The sequence below is a fragment of the Aythya ferina genome, assembly GCF_964211825.1.
Source record: "Aythya ferina genome assembly, chromosome: 1".
Classification (NCBI taxonomy): domain Eukaryota; kingdom Metazoa; phylum Chordata; class Aves; order Anseriformes; family Anatidae; genus Aythya; species Aythya ferina.
The window spans coordinates 132,862,404-132,877,913 of NC_140296.1; the positions used below are offsets into that span (position 1 = coordinate 132,862,404).

The 15,510-nt window shown below is 38.9% G+C and overlaps 1 protein-coding gene across 6 annotated transcripts in view; it reads right to left on the bottom strand.

Annotated features, from left to right (window-relative positions):
• Positions 1-15,510, bottom strand: part of SCUBE1 (signal peptide, CUB domain and EGF like domain containing 1) — a 277,291-nt gene that overhangs the window by 234,463 nt on the left and 27,318 nt on the right. Inside the window, exons 3-5 of one of the 6 annotated variants that reach the window (XM_084505756.1) lie at positions 12,741-12,817; positions 11,513-11,589; positions 8,241-8,373 (exon numbers count right to left, since the gene is read on the bottom strand). The exons of 1 other annotated variant lie outside the window; for it this stretch is intronic. The gene's annotated coding sequence lies outside the window, so the exon portion shown is untranslated. Of the gene's footprint in view, positions 1-8,240; positions 8,378-11,512; positions 11,590-12,740; positions 12,887-15,510 lie in introns of all 6 variants that reach the window. 4 more of the 6 variants (XM_084505754.1, XM_084505755.1, XM_084505757.1 and 1 more) reach the window with 4 other exon arrangements.

Below are 15,510 nucleotides of genomic sequence, written 5' to 3' on the forward strand. Positions count from 1 at the left end.
TGCATAGATGTTGCCTGCATCCTGATGTATGTGTGCTGTGATTCTTCAGAGCACTTGGCAGGAAAGTTTGCTCTGTGCCACAATCTCTCTTATCAGTCACAACAACATGCCTCCAAGGTAGAACAGTTTCTCCGTGGTCTGGTATTAACATTTTGTCAGACGGTTTTTTATGCTGTTTGTGAGCACTTCTGTTCTGAGGCTGGTAAATGTATGTAGCGTACATGGCACCGAGTCTGAACTTCTCTTCACTACTTTGCCTAATGGTGGGAAGTTACCATATGCTACAGCTCAGCAAAGGACAACATTACATTGTGGCTAATTCATTTAAAACAATAACAACTGCCTCCTGAGTAGAAAACTAATAGGCCCTGTCCCCAGATGGTGTAAATTAGCATGGCACCGCTAATGTCTGATTTATAACAATTGAAGATCCAGTCTTCCCAATATACCACATGATTAAGCATGCACTTTGCTAGCCCGGAAATGTTTTGAGGGCAATGTAATTGTGCAGTAATGAACTAAACTTTTAATTAAGTTATCATTTTGAATTAGAATCAATAAGTCAATAAATAGCCTTCACTTGATTTAGATGATAAATATGCACAGCTGAGGCTGCACTGTATGTCCTCCCCAGTTTTCAGGCTCTCATTTCTCCTCCATATGTCAGAATCTAATGAAGGAGCTCTGAAGTATAGTCCTAATATAATATTGTCACACGGTGATAATACTGCTTGAGTTAGGAGACTGCCAGGCTTCTATTATAAATCCTGTTCTCAAGGTTTTATAGCATGTGTGTTTCAAACTGCAGTGAGCAAAGTTGTTTTCACAAGGAGCTGTCAGCCCCAGTGTGATTTTTTGTCAAAATAAAATTAAAAATTGATTTGATTGATTCAACCTGTCATTTTTTTCAGGGTTTCTGAAGCTATTTTTGCTAACCTCTCGTATAATATGTGTTAGATTTGAAAAATGCAGTTTTATAGCAAGCTTTTAAACAAGACTAATTGCTGATTTTTGTTGGAAGGAGAGAAAGGGCAAATAGGTTTGTATGGTGGTAATGACTCATATTTTAAGACTAGACAAGACCTTTTCTGACCATCTAGTCTGACCTTTCGAATAGCTAGGTCACAGAATTTTGCCCGGTAATTAACATATCTGTCCTGGTAACTTCCAGGTTGAATTACAGAAGATCTTTAGAAACCTATCACCTCTTACCAGAGGGAATGTCACAGACAAACTGTATTATCCAGTACTTGAAATAGCAGAGTAGAAGTTATCACTTCAGACTTCTTTTCTCTGATTTTGACTCACTGTGTGGCCTTAGGAAAGTCACTTCATTTTCTAATTTCTCCATTTTTACATCTTCCGCGATGAAGAAAATAATATTTAAACACCATAGAGAGGACATGTTATGTTGTAATAAATTATTTGAGGAATGCTTTGAACTATACAGATAAAAGATGCTATTCTGCAAAAGTAAAGAAAGCTACTTCTGTGTATTCAAATCTGAAAACTGATTACTTTTCAGAATGTGTTCTTTCTCTCCATTTTTGTCATGTTAAAAGCTAGCGCGTAATAGATCTGCTTATGTAGATTCTCACAGTCTGCTGTTTCAAATATTTTAGAAAGAAATGTTGTAAAAATTGTTATGGATATTTTCACTCAGCTGGTATGATTTTTCTCTAATGGAACAAGTGGTTCTCATTATGAACAAAATTTGTCTTAGTTTCCATTGGATAAAACACCTTTCAGCAGGGCTCTCTCAGGGTCACAAAAACTGTCCCTTTCTTGGCTTTCCAAAGATCTGGTAGAAAATTTATTTCTGGAGCACAAATGATACCTCTCTGAAATTAATCGGGCAGTTTGTACTCTGAACTGTCACTGCAGCTAGACACTCAACAAATACAGGGTTTCACCTTTCAAGACTGTGATAACAATGCTTGGCATCAGCATGAAAGATAATACAAAGCATTATGGCTTAAAAACATCCAGCATCACTCAACTGGAATATCCAGGTCATTTTTTCAGAGTGACTTTTACTTCTAAGAATATCTACCCCAAAGACTGATCCTTGGTACTCAGGCTGGAGATGCAAATGGCCTGAACATGCACTGGGTATCCTCTTGGTTCAGTTTAGCACCTTTGTGGCTTGAAGAGATTATTATTTCACTGCAGCTTTCTAATTCAAAGTGCCAAAAAACAAAACAAAACAATGAAGAAGTAGGACAGCAAGGGAAGGTAAGTTCTACAACCTTTAGTAGTGCAACTTCAGTGAGTTGTTCAGCAGAGTAAAGTTAGCTCACTGAAGGACCATCACAGTGAAAACTTCAGAGATGTGTTCTGGGAACTGGGAACATCAGCTCTGTGGATCCTTGCTGCTGGCCCATGACTATTCACTAGGGCATTTTCTGTGCAAGAGACCACAGCTGGGCTATAGTGACTCTAGGAGTGGTGTGTCAGTGAAGAACGTGGAAGACACATAGAGAAATACACTGAAGATCACTGCTGCAGAGTGGTTAACCCCTTCCACACACAGTGACTTAGAAGAGAGAAAGCCTAGAAGGAATTTTCAAAAAACAACAGTAAAACTTTAGACTTACAGAAGTTGTAAGGTTGGAGCAAGGGAACTATGCAGCTGGTCTTAAGTTGTTTTCCAAGGCTTGTACAGCCAGGTGCTTTAAAAATAAAATTTCTACTGTAAAAGCCTGTGTTCTTTCTCTCTGTGTTTTCACATCCCAGTTGAATTAGAAATTCAACACCAGTTTGGAGTTCTCAAAGCTTTAGTAATGCTCAAGAGAAATTTGTGTGATGGTTTGGGAGGTCTCAGGCTCTAAATCCTGGTCACATAATAGAATGCTAATTCCTTAGTCTCAGAATGAATCCTAAGCTCCCAAAGTCAAAAGTAGTGACCAGTCTCTGCCCTGTCTGTGTGGGATGAGCTAACAGTATAGAGATATAGTAGATCAGATTGTAGAAGTTGCATTGACAGCCTGATACAGCTCTGCTGAAGTCAGATTTCACCAGCTGATACTCTATTCTTCTGTCTACAAGCAACAAAAGAGAATGAAAAAATGTCTATATTTTTACTTCAACTGGAAATTCTTCAGCAAGCACAAGAAATAGTTAGCGTTCGTAACTGCATTCATCAGCACTTCTGCCTGACTCCATGCAGCAGTTTTAGGAAAGGTGGAGAAACAGAGTCTAAGCCATTAGTAACAATTCTGATAGTTGAATAAATAGCAGTAGTATTAAAGAGCTGTATGCCTTTCCCCGTACAGACATAAGATGATCGTAGTCAAAGAATGTCTCTGTGAAGGAGATATTGTTACATTCTTTTTCTGTCTGGAACATGGCATAGAATACTTCTGGGTAGCTGGCACTGAATGAAAAACGTGATTTTTTGTACAATGGAAGATGAGGTTTTCAACAAAATGATAATTCTTGTGTGAATGATTGTTTTGCTATGATCCTTTCCTATTTTTAAGGCAAAGCCTAAAAAAAGTGGTATTTTAATAATATTCAGTCATTACTGTGATTCTGTGATTTGCTGGATACTGACAATCCAGGCTGAGTGTATGTTTGCTTTTCCCCCCACATTTCTTTTGCTCACTGTCCAACTGCTGTCAAGGGCAGAGTCACAACTTCAAACACAGTTTAAGGTGTTTTTGTAAAATCCTTTGTTTAGAAAAATATCTGGAGGACAATAGATTCTCTTCTTAATAAGAAAGAGAAAAAAATGCATAAAAATGAATAATCAAAGTGAATGAAATCAAATAGCAGGGGTAACATGAAACCTGCTATGTAGGCATTTGACACAACCCCCTGATATCTTTCCTACATTTTGTCACATCTCCTGAATATTGCATAATCTTTACTACACCGCTTTGAGCATTTAAATTATATGTCTGGATAAACAGATGCAAGCTTCTCTGTGCAGTTTCTGACCTTGCAGGTGAGGAGCATCTTGGGTTCAGAAGCTGGGCTGACACGGTTTTGCATTCTGAGTTTATTTTACCCCACAGCAAAACCTTCAGGGTAGTGATTATTTTGCACATGCTTGTATGAAACCCAGCATACATGGTTTTGGTTGGCCCTGCTTGCTTCAACTACACAAAAACAACAGGTAATATGTTTTTATTCACACACAGTTTCAGTGTCTTTTAGCAGTTTAAATTTGGCTGTTATTAGCAGGGACTGAAGAAGAACAAGATAAGGGCTTCTAAACAATGCCTATTAGGTACTAGAACTTCTTGAGCTGGGGAAAGATTGGATTAAATAGCCTACATACCATAAATTTAGCAAACACTTCGATAAAATATACCAAATTCATTCCTGATTTATAGCATTTCAGTGGGGTTGTACCAAGATGTGGATTTAATATGTTGACACTGTTCAGTGAGAAATGTACAGATGTACAACTAAACATCATGAAAGCACTTACAAGTATATTTCTCAAATTGTTTACCTTCTGGGCATTACTGGTAACCAGAAATACATCAGAACAGAGCTGGCCAGCAAAGGCTGCAACTATAAAAATCTAGAGGAAGAAGAATCAAAAGCCGTTTGTCTTAAGTGAACAGCACACATTTTTGTCATGACTATGTGCAACTATCTACAGTCTAGACCAGTTCTGAGTGTAAAAAACTACTAGAATCACCTTTCTCTATGGGGTGAGGCTCACCTTTGTCACAGATAATTTAAAAGTGTAAATTGCCACATAATAATAAATCATTGCTGGCTCAATTCCCCTTATTCTCTGGCACTGAACAGTTTGTGAACAAGGTTATACAGACAGTGGTTTTGTGATAGGATGCAGAAAAAGAAATGAATGAGAACAGCATTATACTGAAGGGTTGGACAGGTTTCCTCATCTACTTCCTGACTCAACAGCTTGCAGCTTCCTGATGTGTGCCTCATACTTCAGAGTATGTCAAGACAAAAAACCACAGAAGTTCTGACACAGAGGATGACATGGCTTTCTTGGAGCCCCCTCTTTCCCTGTAGGGGCAACATAGGGTTCCTGTAAATACCAGGAAGCAGCTTTTGCTCCCACAGTCAGGAACTGCGGTTAACCAATAGCTCCTATGCAGGCAGAACTGTGCTATCAATCACACGACATTAGTCTAGGCAGGGGAGCACTCTGTTTACAGGTCACAGTTTGGACAGCACTTATGCAGAATGGAAGACTGAATTTCACTCTTCTGAGTTATAACCATGGAGTTTATTATTGCTATTGTTATTTCACTAGCCTTCATACTGAAACCAGTGTGGAAACAGAAGACCATTCTGCATATTATAGCCAAATGTGAATGTTAATACACAAAGAGATTCGCATCACAGTCAGATTCATTGCTATAATACGTCACATTAACCAAAACACAGAAGTCATATCCAAACAAGCTGTTGTTTGGATATGTACAATAAAATTCTTCTCTTGGTACAATTAAAGCATTCAGTGACATATTGAATGAGACATTCAGTGTCTGACTAAACTTTTTGTCTCCAAACTAGAAACATAAAATGGTTTAACATAAACTGAACATGAGAATTGAGTAGAAAAGTTTAAATGCTGGTCAGGACACCTCTACCTCTTAAGAGCATTCCAGTCTGGGTTCTTCATGCATTGTAGAAACAGAGACCAGATGACTCCTGCTGTGTTCTACACTATTCCAAAATCACACTTGAAGAACTTCAATTCACAGGGTATTATTTTTCAGATGGACCACTATTGACATCCTGTGACACCTCTGTCCAGAATGGGAGCTTGTTAGCTATACTATCAATCACGTCACCACAGAAGCAGATGGGTACGTGTCACTTTGCACTCTGCAGCTCCCTGTGCAGTGGCTGGCTGCAGGACTGAACCATAACACCATACTAAACCAACAAACTAATATTTATGACCTTATTTGTCTTCCTGGACCAATGGGTATAACCCACTGATGGAATGCTTCCTCTGACTAGACACTGAAATGCAGTATAATAGGTCTTGTTCACCAGCTACTACCTGTACAAATCTTAGTAACAATTAGAATGGAGTGACGATCCACAGACAATAAAGGTCAAGAGCTTAGCATCACAGACTAACGGGATATTCCTCTCACCTTTCAAGCCAATGGAGACAAGCATCTTGTTAACACAGCTGCAGCTTGTCCATGAAATGACACCCTCATATTTCTTTTTTTTTTTCTTTTCTTTTCTTTTTTTGTTTTGTTTTCTAATACAGTCATTTCACATTAGTTTCTTAAGCCATTTGTTTACAAGTTGGCCTCTAACTTCATAAGTGAAATTGAAGCATAAATCAGTATTAGCAAAGAAAGTAGGGAATATACTGAGTTTAAAATCAGGGCTACATGTGTTTCAGGTAAAAGGAATACATTGAATAAAGATTAAAGAATAATTGACTGAAATACAAAGATGACATGAAATGATACAGATCATTTTATTTGTCTAAAAGTGAAGTGCTCCTGACAGAGCAGCCTAGATGGATGGATTTTCTTTTATTCAGAAACACCATCTAATTCTTGAAATGCCAACAGAAAAAAAATAATCAGGAAGTACAAATGTGGTCTAATGTCAAACAGAAGATGTAATTTCAAGTCATGAAACAAGATTTCAATGGAATGGCACAACCTTCATTTGGTCTGCAGATTGCACCACACGGCTACAAACAAAGCTGTCCCTAAAACTTCGTGGGTGGCAGCACAAAGGAGGCGTTGAGACCCTTTGGATATATTACAATATTATGGTACAACTCTGTTTATTAAGCCAATCTTTCATTCTCTGCCTTAAAATGTCTACAATTATTTTCCCCCTTCCATTCCCCTCCATTTCAGTTGTACGAATGGATTACCTGGACAAGACTAACCTAGGCCACCATGGCAGCACTGAGGCTGAACCTCAGCCCTTTCCTGGGGAGGTGAAGGAGGACACTGAATGGCTGCAGCACTTGTCCTCTACCAAGGCACTGTAGGGCTCCTGGGAAGCACTCTTAACAAATGAAGGCTACCCATCACTGCATTGGCTTCCAACTGCTTCCACTCAAAGAAAACAGAGGGTTTGCAGGGTGCCTTACCAATGTCTTACAGTTTCTCTTCTGTCGATTGCTTCTGTCCGTGAAGAAGGCTGGCACAGAGTTGTGACACTACTGCTTTGTCAACAGGAAGCCCTTAGAGTAAAAGACCACCCTACAGGAGCAATTGTCCCCGACTATAGGAATGGCAGCGATGAGAGGGGCTGAACAGGTCCTGAGGTACAGGAGGATTCAAACTGCATTACCCTAAAGGGATTCCAACCCCTCAGCCAGTCTTTCATATAGAAGAACTGTGAAGCTATGCTGTATTTGTCCTTTTTCCTTCATGCATACTCTCAGGTACTATTTGTAATTTCATTTCATAACATAAAGCATTCCACAGAGGCATCATTCACTGCCTTCTAGGATACAGTGATTAAATTCGACAACAATGAGATTTTTATCTCTCTTGGAATGTTTTTGCTGTCACATATAACTCACAAAAGGTTTCTGCAGAGTTTTCTGTCATAATTCTCAAAGGAAGATGAAACAATTTAAAAGCAGAATTACAGAATGATGGTGACTGCAACGTGTTGCTGACCTGCTGTGGTGCAACTTATTTTTCAGTTATTAGAGCTCCACAGACCAGTCTATGCTTTTCTGTGCTTCACTGGTACTGTACTGCTCCCTGCTCCAGCACTGACACTGAGTTAGTATTTGCAGGATTGCTTTCTAGTTATCCAGATAAGATGTGCTGGTTAAAAAAAGTATATCAAACATTATCCTTTTCTTTGAAATTGACTAAAGGAATCATCAAAATGCATATCACCATCTGGATTGAGACAGACTTATTTCTGGTTTGCATCACTTGCCAGAGAACTGCATTTGAGCATAAAGTTGCTATCATAAGGAAAGGTCAGGAGAAAAACAAGCACTTTAGCGAGATGAGCTCCTATAGTCTTGAGCGTTATACTGCCAATGCAAATAAAAATGATTAAAGCAGAGATGGCTGTAATTGGCAGTCTCAGATATTTGAGATCAATAGAACAATAAAGAATGTATAATGCAACTTTGAATTAATTGCTTTAGTTGATGTTTCCAGAATTCATAGTCTAATGCAAGTGCAATAATTCACTTGTTAGTTGCATAGGCCCAGGATACCCTGGTCTGATCCATAAATAACACTGATATATCTGATAGAATTACAGATTGAGAAAACTCAAAAGCCTACCTGGTGGTTTCTCACCCTGCCAGCACTTGACAGCTCTGTCTTTGTCAGCCTCAGGACACCATCAAGTCCATTTGGAGTAAGGCATGGTACATTGCAGTGGATTATTTAGGGCTCAGCCGCTGAGCTGTGGCGACTTCCTCGGTTTCAGAAAAAAATACAATAGCGGTAAGTGAGTAGGGGGATTTGACACTTTCAGGATGGCCAAGGCAATCACATTTTTTTAATCTCTCTCTCTTTAGTTTTTAAACCAATGGTAGGAAAATGTTTTTTTATGTTGTTTTTGGAAGAAGTGAACAATAGTAAATCTGGAACACTCCAAACAGCAAATCCCAAAATTCATAAGTACTTGATCAGGCTTCAGATTATTGCTGTTGAACTTAAGGCCATACTTTCACTCCAATCCCTTTCCCTTCCACCCCCCCCAAAAAAGGGATGGTCTTATACCAAAATAATAAGTTAGAGAGTGACAGAGTGGAACAGCGGGCTGGGAGTTAAAAAATAAAAAAAAAAAAAAATAATAATAATCCTTTGTAAGATATTCTCATCGTGATCTTTAATTAGGATTGGTGATCTCATTGAAACATTCTGGGCAGTTTTAAGTTTTCCAGGAGGTAACATATATAAACACAATCAGCATTAGAAATTGCCTCCAGATAAGAACTGCACAAATGTTTTGTTGATTTGTCACTGCAACCAGCTTGTTCTTAAAACTATTTGTAGAAGTGCCAGTTCATGCAGACTTGGTTCTGCAGCTAGGCTCTGGTTGATCATCCTGGTGATGCTGCAGTTAGAACAGATTTTACTTCTGCACTGTGTTGTCTCAATGATACTGCAGGGAGTTCAGATAATGTGTTTTCATACCTACTTGAAAACCACCCGTCTCCTGAATAATGTGGTACACTTTGAATTAATTTGACACAATTTGAGTTACAGGTATTAAAATGCAAGGAAAATGCCTTGAACAGTTAAGAGGTGTCTTTCAGCTGAATACAAATTTAGGATTAGTCTCAGTCTCTGAAAGTCACCAGTATCAAACTTTAAATAAATAAATAAATAAATAAATAAATAATGCAGGCTAGCAGAAAGCAGCAGAGCACAGCAGTAAATCTGCAAAGCTATTAGTCCTCTAGACAGCTGTCACAAACACAGCAGAAGATACATCTACATATTTTCTAATGTAAGAAGTTCTACCTTTCATTCAGAGAAATGGCAGTGCTTTACAACTATTAATTAAAGCTCATGACACTGTTGGGAGTCAGTAAAATGTGAATGCTAGTTTTGCAGATGTGTAAATTAGCCCATTTATCACTTAATATTTGAATGTACTTGATCAAATTCGGGGGAAGCTGAGCTGGAACCGTTGTTTCTATTGATTTTCCTATATTTTAAAGGATATGATGTCTCCAGAGACTTAGAGAAGGAGCATTCAATTTAAAAAATGAAATGACTTAGAAGAACAAAGACTGTTTAGTCTTTCACCTTTTCTCAACAAAATTTCAAATAAACATTCTCCCTTTACTGTGCCTAACACTTCAGAAAAAAAAAAAAAAAAAAAAAGACAAAAGTTTAGGAAGGAATTAAATAAGTTTCTGTTTCTCTGTTTCACTTGCCTACTGTTTCCAAGACTCTTTTTCCTGTAAAGATAATTAGACATAAGTATGACTAAACTACCAGCTGAATTTCTAGCCAATCCATTCCTAGAAGCAAGGAAGTAACACTAGTGTACAACACCATATGCCTATGATTTCCAAGGAGGAGGGAAAGGCAGACGAGAAGGAAGTAAATTCTTGATTTTTAGAGAATTTAGAAAATCTCAAGTCCATTTGCTCTGGATGACAAATTCTGCCATCAGCTAAAGTTTTCAAAAGACTAAACATGTTGAAAGAATGGACAAAATATTTTGTGTTGTACAGCTTCAGTGTTGCACTCAGTAAAGGTTAATTTAAGATGTCTGTCCCCTGAAGTCAACAGACATTTCAATGAATGGCAAAAGAACTGGTGGTGTCTCTAGTATATGGCACTTTAAAAAATGTTAAGGAAGGCCTCATCTTGTAATTCACTGGGCAGGAAAGCAGCTGAAGCTAGGTGGTCCTAAGGCTTCCAGCTCTCTGCCCACTTACCATCTGTTCCAAAAATTCAGGACCCATTGCAGAATAATCATGCAACTGATCACAAAAAAATTACATGGTGCCTCCCCATTAAGTTTTATCCTACTTTGGTTGTAAAACCTTTGAGAAAGCATAGCAGATGCCGAGCAGGTAATTGAAATGGACAATGATAAGAGCTGGCAAAACTGTAGAAGTCATAATATGATTGCCAATAACTTTACAGCTGTAAAGCCTATAAAGCCAGACATAATCAGATTTTATGTGCCAGGCAGAAAGCTGAGTCCTGTACCACCTAAAGCAATGCTTACCTCAGTTCTCTTCAGCATTAGTCAGTCATGTTTTGGCTAGGTAAACTTATCCAACTTCCTTTGAAACATCTCATGTCCTGACAGCTGCTAGGAACAGGATATCTGACCTGATAGGTATGGCAAATCCTACTTTCCTGGAAAGGCTTCCTTTGAGCCTACTCTTTGATATTTCCTTTCCTATGGAAATGGGTAGAACTGTCAACCTCACTGGAAACTGCAATTAATCCAGGGTGAGGAACTCATTGCCATAACAAAGATACAGACAAGCTTGCTTTTTCTGCTCAGCACGTCTAATATTCAAACATCCTGGCCAAATTGTAGGTTCAGCTTTGAGCTTGAAGCCAAAAATGCTCCAAATCTGTGCTCTTGACTGTGATGCCTACTATGAGGTGCTGGACTGATACCTGACATGTATCTGGGACTTATTCACTGGAAAGATCCCCAAATGTTTTTCATGCTATATATAGGAATAACTTCATATACTACTGAAATGTGGCTGCATCTGAAGTGAAAGGGATGGCAGAGAACGTAAATGCTGCAGCAATTATGTGAAAAATAGATCAGTTAACTTTAAAGGCAGATGAGTTGCCATTTCTTGAGCCAAAATCAAATAATTTGAAGCCACTTATTTTACAGAAGATATCACAAAAATCTTCAGTGATACCCTATTGTCAGTTTTTTGGCTCCCTGTTACTGCTGGAACACAGTGATCCCGCGCAACAGCTCTTTGGATTTATTCTTTAATTAAAACACCATTTTTAAAAATATCATTGCAAACAGCAGAACTTGGCATGATAATACCATTCCAAATACAAGAGATAAGGCAGCCCAGAAGGAAAGACAAATAATAAATTACCTGGTGACAGTACTAACAGGACATCCCTGTAGTTCTGGTGCTTCAGAGTCAGTAATGCATTCCTCCTCACAGTAGCCCTGTAAAGATAATCAGTTATCCATAGGAGGAATGAAAGCTTCAGGAAAGCTCACATCCTCTACACCTTCATGGTGTTCTTCAGGCTAAACCATGGTATCATAGCTTCATCAAAGCCTCCGAACAGAGGCAGTGGATTGCCCCCTCTCTCCCTAGGGATGCTACAGTGCAAAGCCTGAACAAGCCTCACCAGGGTTTGGGACCTCAGTAGCTCAGACCTTAAGCACTCACAGGGTCATGGAGTGTGACTGACAGGATGCAATTTGGCAGGTGCACTTCTGCAGGAATCAATTGTGTTCCAGGGCATCTTTCCAAATGCTGCTAGGCTATGCCCAAGCTTTAAGGTCCTGTTTATGACTGATCACAGAGCTGTAGCTCTCCTGTGGATCTCACCTAACACTACACACTCCATCTCACCCTGAGGCATCCAACCCTTTCCTATAGCTCTGCATAACTGCTGGCATGGGGAATGAAGCATCTCCAAAGCAGCAAAAGCTACTCTCATGATGGAAAAAAAAGGCAGTTGCACACCACAGCTTTACAGCATCAGTGGCTTTGAATTGCTATCGTTTACCTCTACCTGTATTTCAGAGGGACAAGATGGCTTACAGCTTCGGTAATCAGTTCTGCAGCTTTTCACCCTCAGGTTTTCTGCCATGTAGCTCAGGCTGGGGTGCGTGGGGGGGTTCCAAGCGAGGCCAGCTGGGGCCATTAATGCCCATGTGCCACCTGGGCATGACCAGGCCTATTACCATTCTCAAGGCCCTGGCAAGCACTTTGGTTTAATGTTTCCTAAATAAGTGTGTTTTTATCAAAAGTCTGAAAGCTTTTCACATAGATCAGTTTTGAATTGTGGTGTTGAAAAGGATATAAAGAAAATCTCTGTATGTGATAAAAATATACTACAATATTTAAGGCTTTTACTTTCAATGGAATTTTATGAAGGACAAAAAATATAAAATATTCATCCTTGTCTTTCTCAAGTAGCTGGGGGTTGAAAAAAGATAAATCTAGTGCTGTGTTGGATCAAAATGATGTGAGAAGAATCTCAGCTGAGACCACGAAGAGAGCAAGATCTTCCTTTCCTATCTCCCAAAAATGAGATGTTGACCCAGTGAATGCGTGAGAAAAAAAAAACAACAACTAGTCTTACCAGGAATGTAGAATTTGTTGCACTGGATCACTTAATTGACTTCTTCCGTGAGAAGAGTGTTTTGCAAATACGTGGTGCTGCAAAGGATTTGAGAAAGCTTACTTGAAATGTCTTCTGTGAAATGAACGTCAGAGGTGGGCCGATACCTATTTTGGAACAGTATTAAAGAAATAAATCTGCTCCTAGCAACAAGATTTGTCTTCTGTAGATAAAGCTAATAGTTATATATGATGAATTTTCTTGCATTCAAAAAAAAAAAAAAAAAAAAAGAATTCGTCATTTCTCTGAAGGACAAAATTAAATTCAACTGCTTTTGACTGAAGCAAAAAAAAACACAGTCTAAATCTTCCTGGCTTTTCCATTCTGCTTTTATTTTATTTAAAGCATTTCTCCTCTGATTTCTAGCAAACTGCTCTAAGAATGCAGGCAGTCCAGAAAAGTTAAATGTAGTTGAATTTGGTGAAGACGTGGGTCCTTCTATATTTGCACTTTTTTTCCAAAACCCAGCTTCTGGGATCCTTTGAGTATGCAAAAATCTGAACTTTCATTTAGAAGAAAGTAAACAGAAGCAAGTTTTTAATCCCTGTTCTTGCAGAGAAACACCTTGAAAATATAAATTATAAAATCTTATAAGCCAGAAGACAAACAAAAAGAACCTTACATCTATTTTCTTTAAAGTGTCGTGATATTTAAGACAATCATGTAAATTGAAAGGGAGGAGTGTTTGTTCCATGACATTTGAATACCTGGTTTGGAAATGCTGGGCTTTATAGCATTATTATTTCCTATATTATAGACAATCCTATTTTTTTTAATAGTAATTATATTTATAGTATCAAGGCATAAAATTGCAACTTTCAGCAGACTAGAATGCTTTCTTTTCCTGGGGTGATAAATCCCCCCAAATAATGGAAATATTGACAAAACTTTAATTATACTGTCTCAGTTAGACACCATGATTTTTAGTTTCTAATTAAATGCATATTTCTTTCAAAAATGGCTCTTATGTAACTTGTAAATCATTTTGGTGGCAGCTCAGTGGGAAATAAGGGGAATGTTGACCTTGGCAATCTTTGTCTTGGCAAGGAAAAAAAAAATTCCCGCTGAACTTAAAACTCTTAAAACTTAATCTCTTGTCCAAACAATATATATATACTAGATAAAAGATTTCTTTAAAAGAAAAAGGAAAAAAAAAAAAAAAAAGGAAAAAAGCACCAAAGTTTGAAGCAAATTAACAGGTATTCTGCTGCCTCCCTGTGGAGACTAGGATGCCTTCATCTGGAATTTCTGAAACCAGAATCAAGTACATTTTTAGATCAATGCAATTTGCGAGAGTATTTCTAATTACCTGTTTGGTTGACAAATAGAAACATCACACTGCAGAAATACAGATGAAGGCTGAAGGATGTCAAAATACTTGCTAGTCAGCCCACAAGAGGAAGTGCTGTGGGGGTACAGACTGGTACAGGTGGCTGCACGGCCCATGAGCTCAGTATCTGTTGCTGCAGAGGGGTTAGGTCTACAGTCTGAGTGACTATGGCAGTGCTGTGGCATCCTGCCCTCCCCCTAACCTACATATCCCCACTACTCCAAAACTCAGCTTAAGAAGAAAAAAAAAAAGAAAGAAAGAAAAAAAAAAAAAAAAAAAAAGAAGTCTGCTACAGATGGAGGTTTGTGGAGCAGAATTCTTTTGTGGGGAGTGAAGTGTGATATTGCTATGGAATGACCGCAGCTGAGGAAGGGGAAGACGGGGTACCAGCAGCACTTCCTGGCTAGCACTAGAGGAGATATGAGCCACTGTTGACTCAGCAAGCAGTGCTTGCCAGAATAAGGTCATGTTGGCAGGTCCGCATTGGCCTCACTGTCCTTTAGCACTGGAAGGACTGATCAGATTTTTGTCATTCCTTGTCTCGTATGTCTACAGTCTGATTTTCTTCAGCAATTATCATTCCTGACACTGTGTGACCCAGATGCAACAGACTTCACTGGCATTTCTATTGGGGAAGAAAGTAGACGCAATGATCAGATTCCACCTCATCTGAACCACTTACGTGAGCCAAACTGTGCTCTGAAGATGTACTGCGCCTTACTTACAAATTGAATTACCCTCAGGAGGGATCTTCCTCTACTAATTGTAGAGGTAGCTCAGGAAAGCTTCTTGATTTATGTGCCTGGAATTATAGGGGATTAATAGCAACTTGATATGCAAGGAGCAGGGCAGCAGCCTTTTGACTCACAAAACGTATCCAGGAAAGCATACCACTTGACTAGTTTAGCTTTTATGTGAAGCCTTCTAGATTAGCTTTTATGTGAAGCCTAGCAGCACAGTCAGCCCACAGACTGCAGGTCCAATGGAGACCAATAAAATTTGATCGCTGTCAAGTGGACAGTCTGCTGCCCAGCTCCAGGTCAGAGACAGCAACGGACTGTGAGATCACTGCCTCATGCTCAAGTCTTCCAACAGATCTCAATGAAGCCACTAAAACTGGAGAAGACCCTAATGCATGTTTTACAGTTAATGAAACATTAATAGGTATTCCTACCAATACTTTCCCATAGAAATTTTCTGCTGTATCTTCCTCATATGGCTTTAAATATATATGAGTGTATGCTTGGTCTACAGAGCAATAATCAGGGCATGACAACACCCAGTCTGGAAACTCTTTAACAAGTTCACCAGGCAGAATCAGGAAACCGCACCTCGAGTACTGTGTTCAGTTTTGGGCCCCTCGCTACAAGAAGGACATCGAGGTGCTTGAGCGGGTGCAGA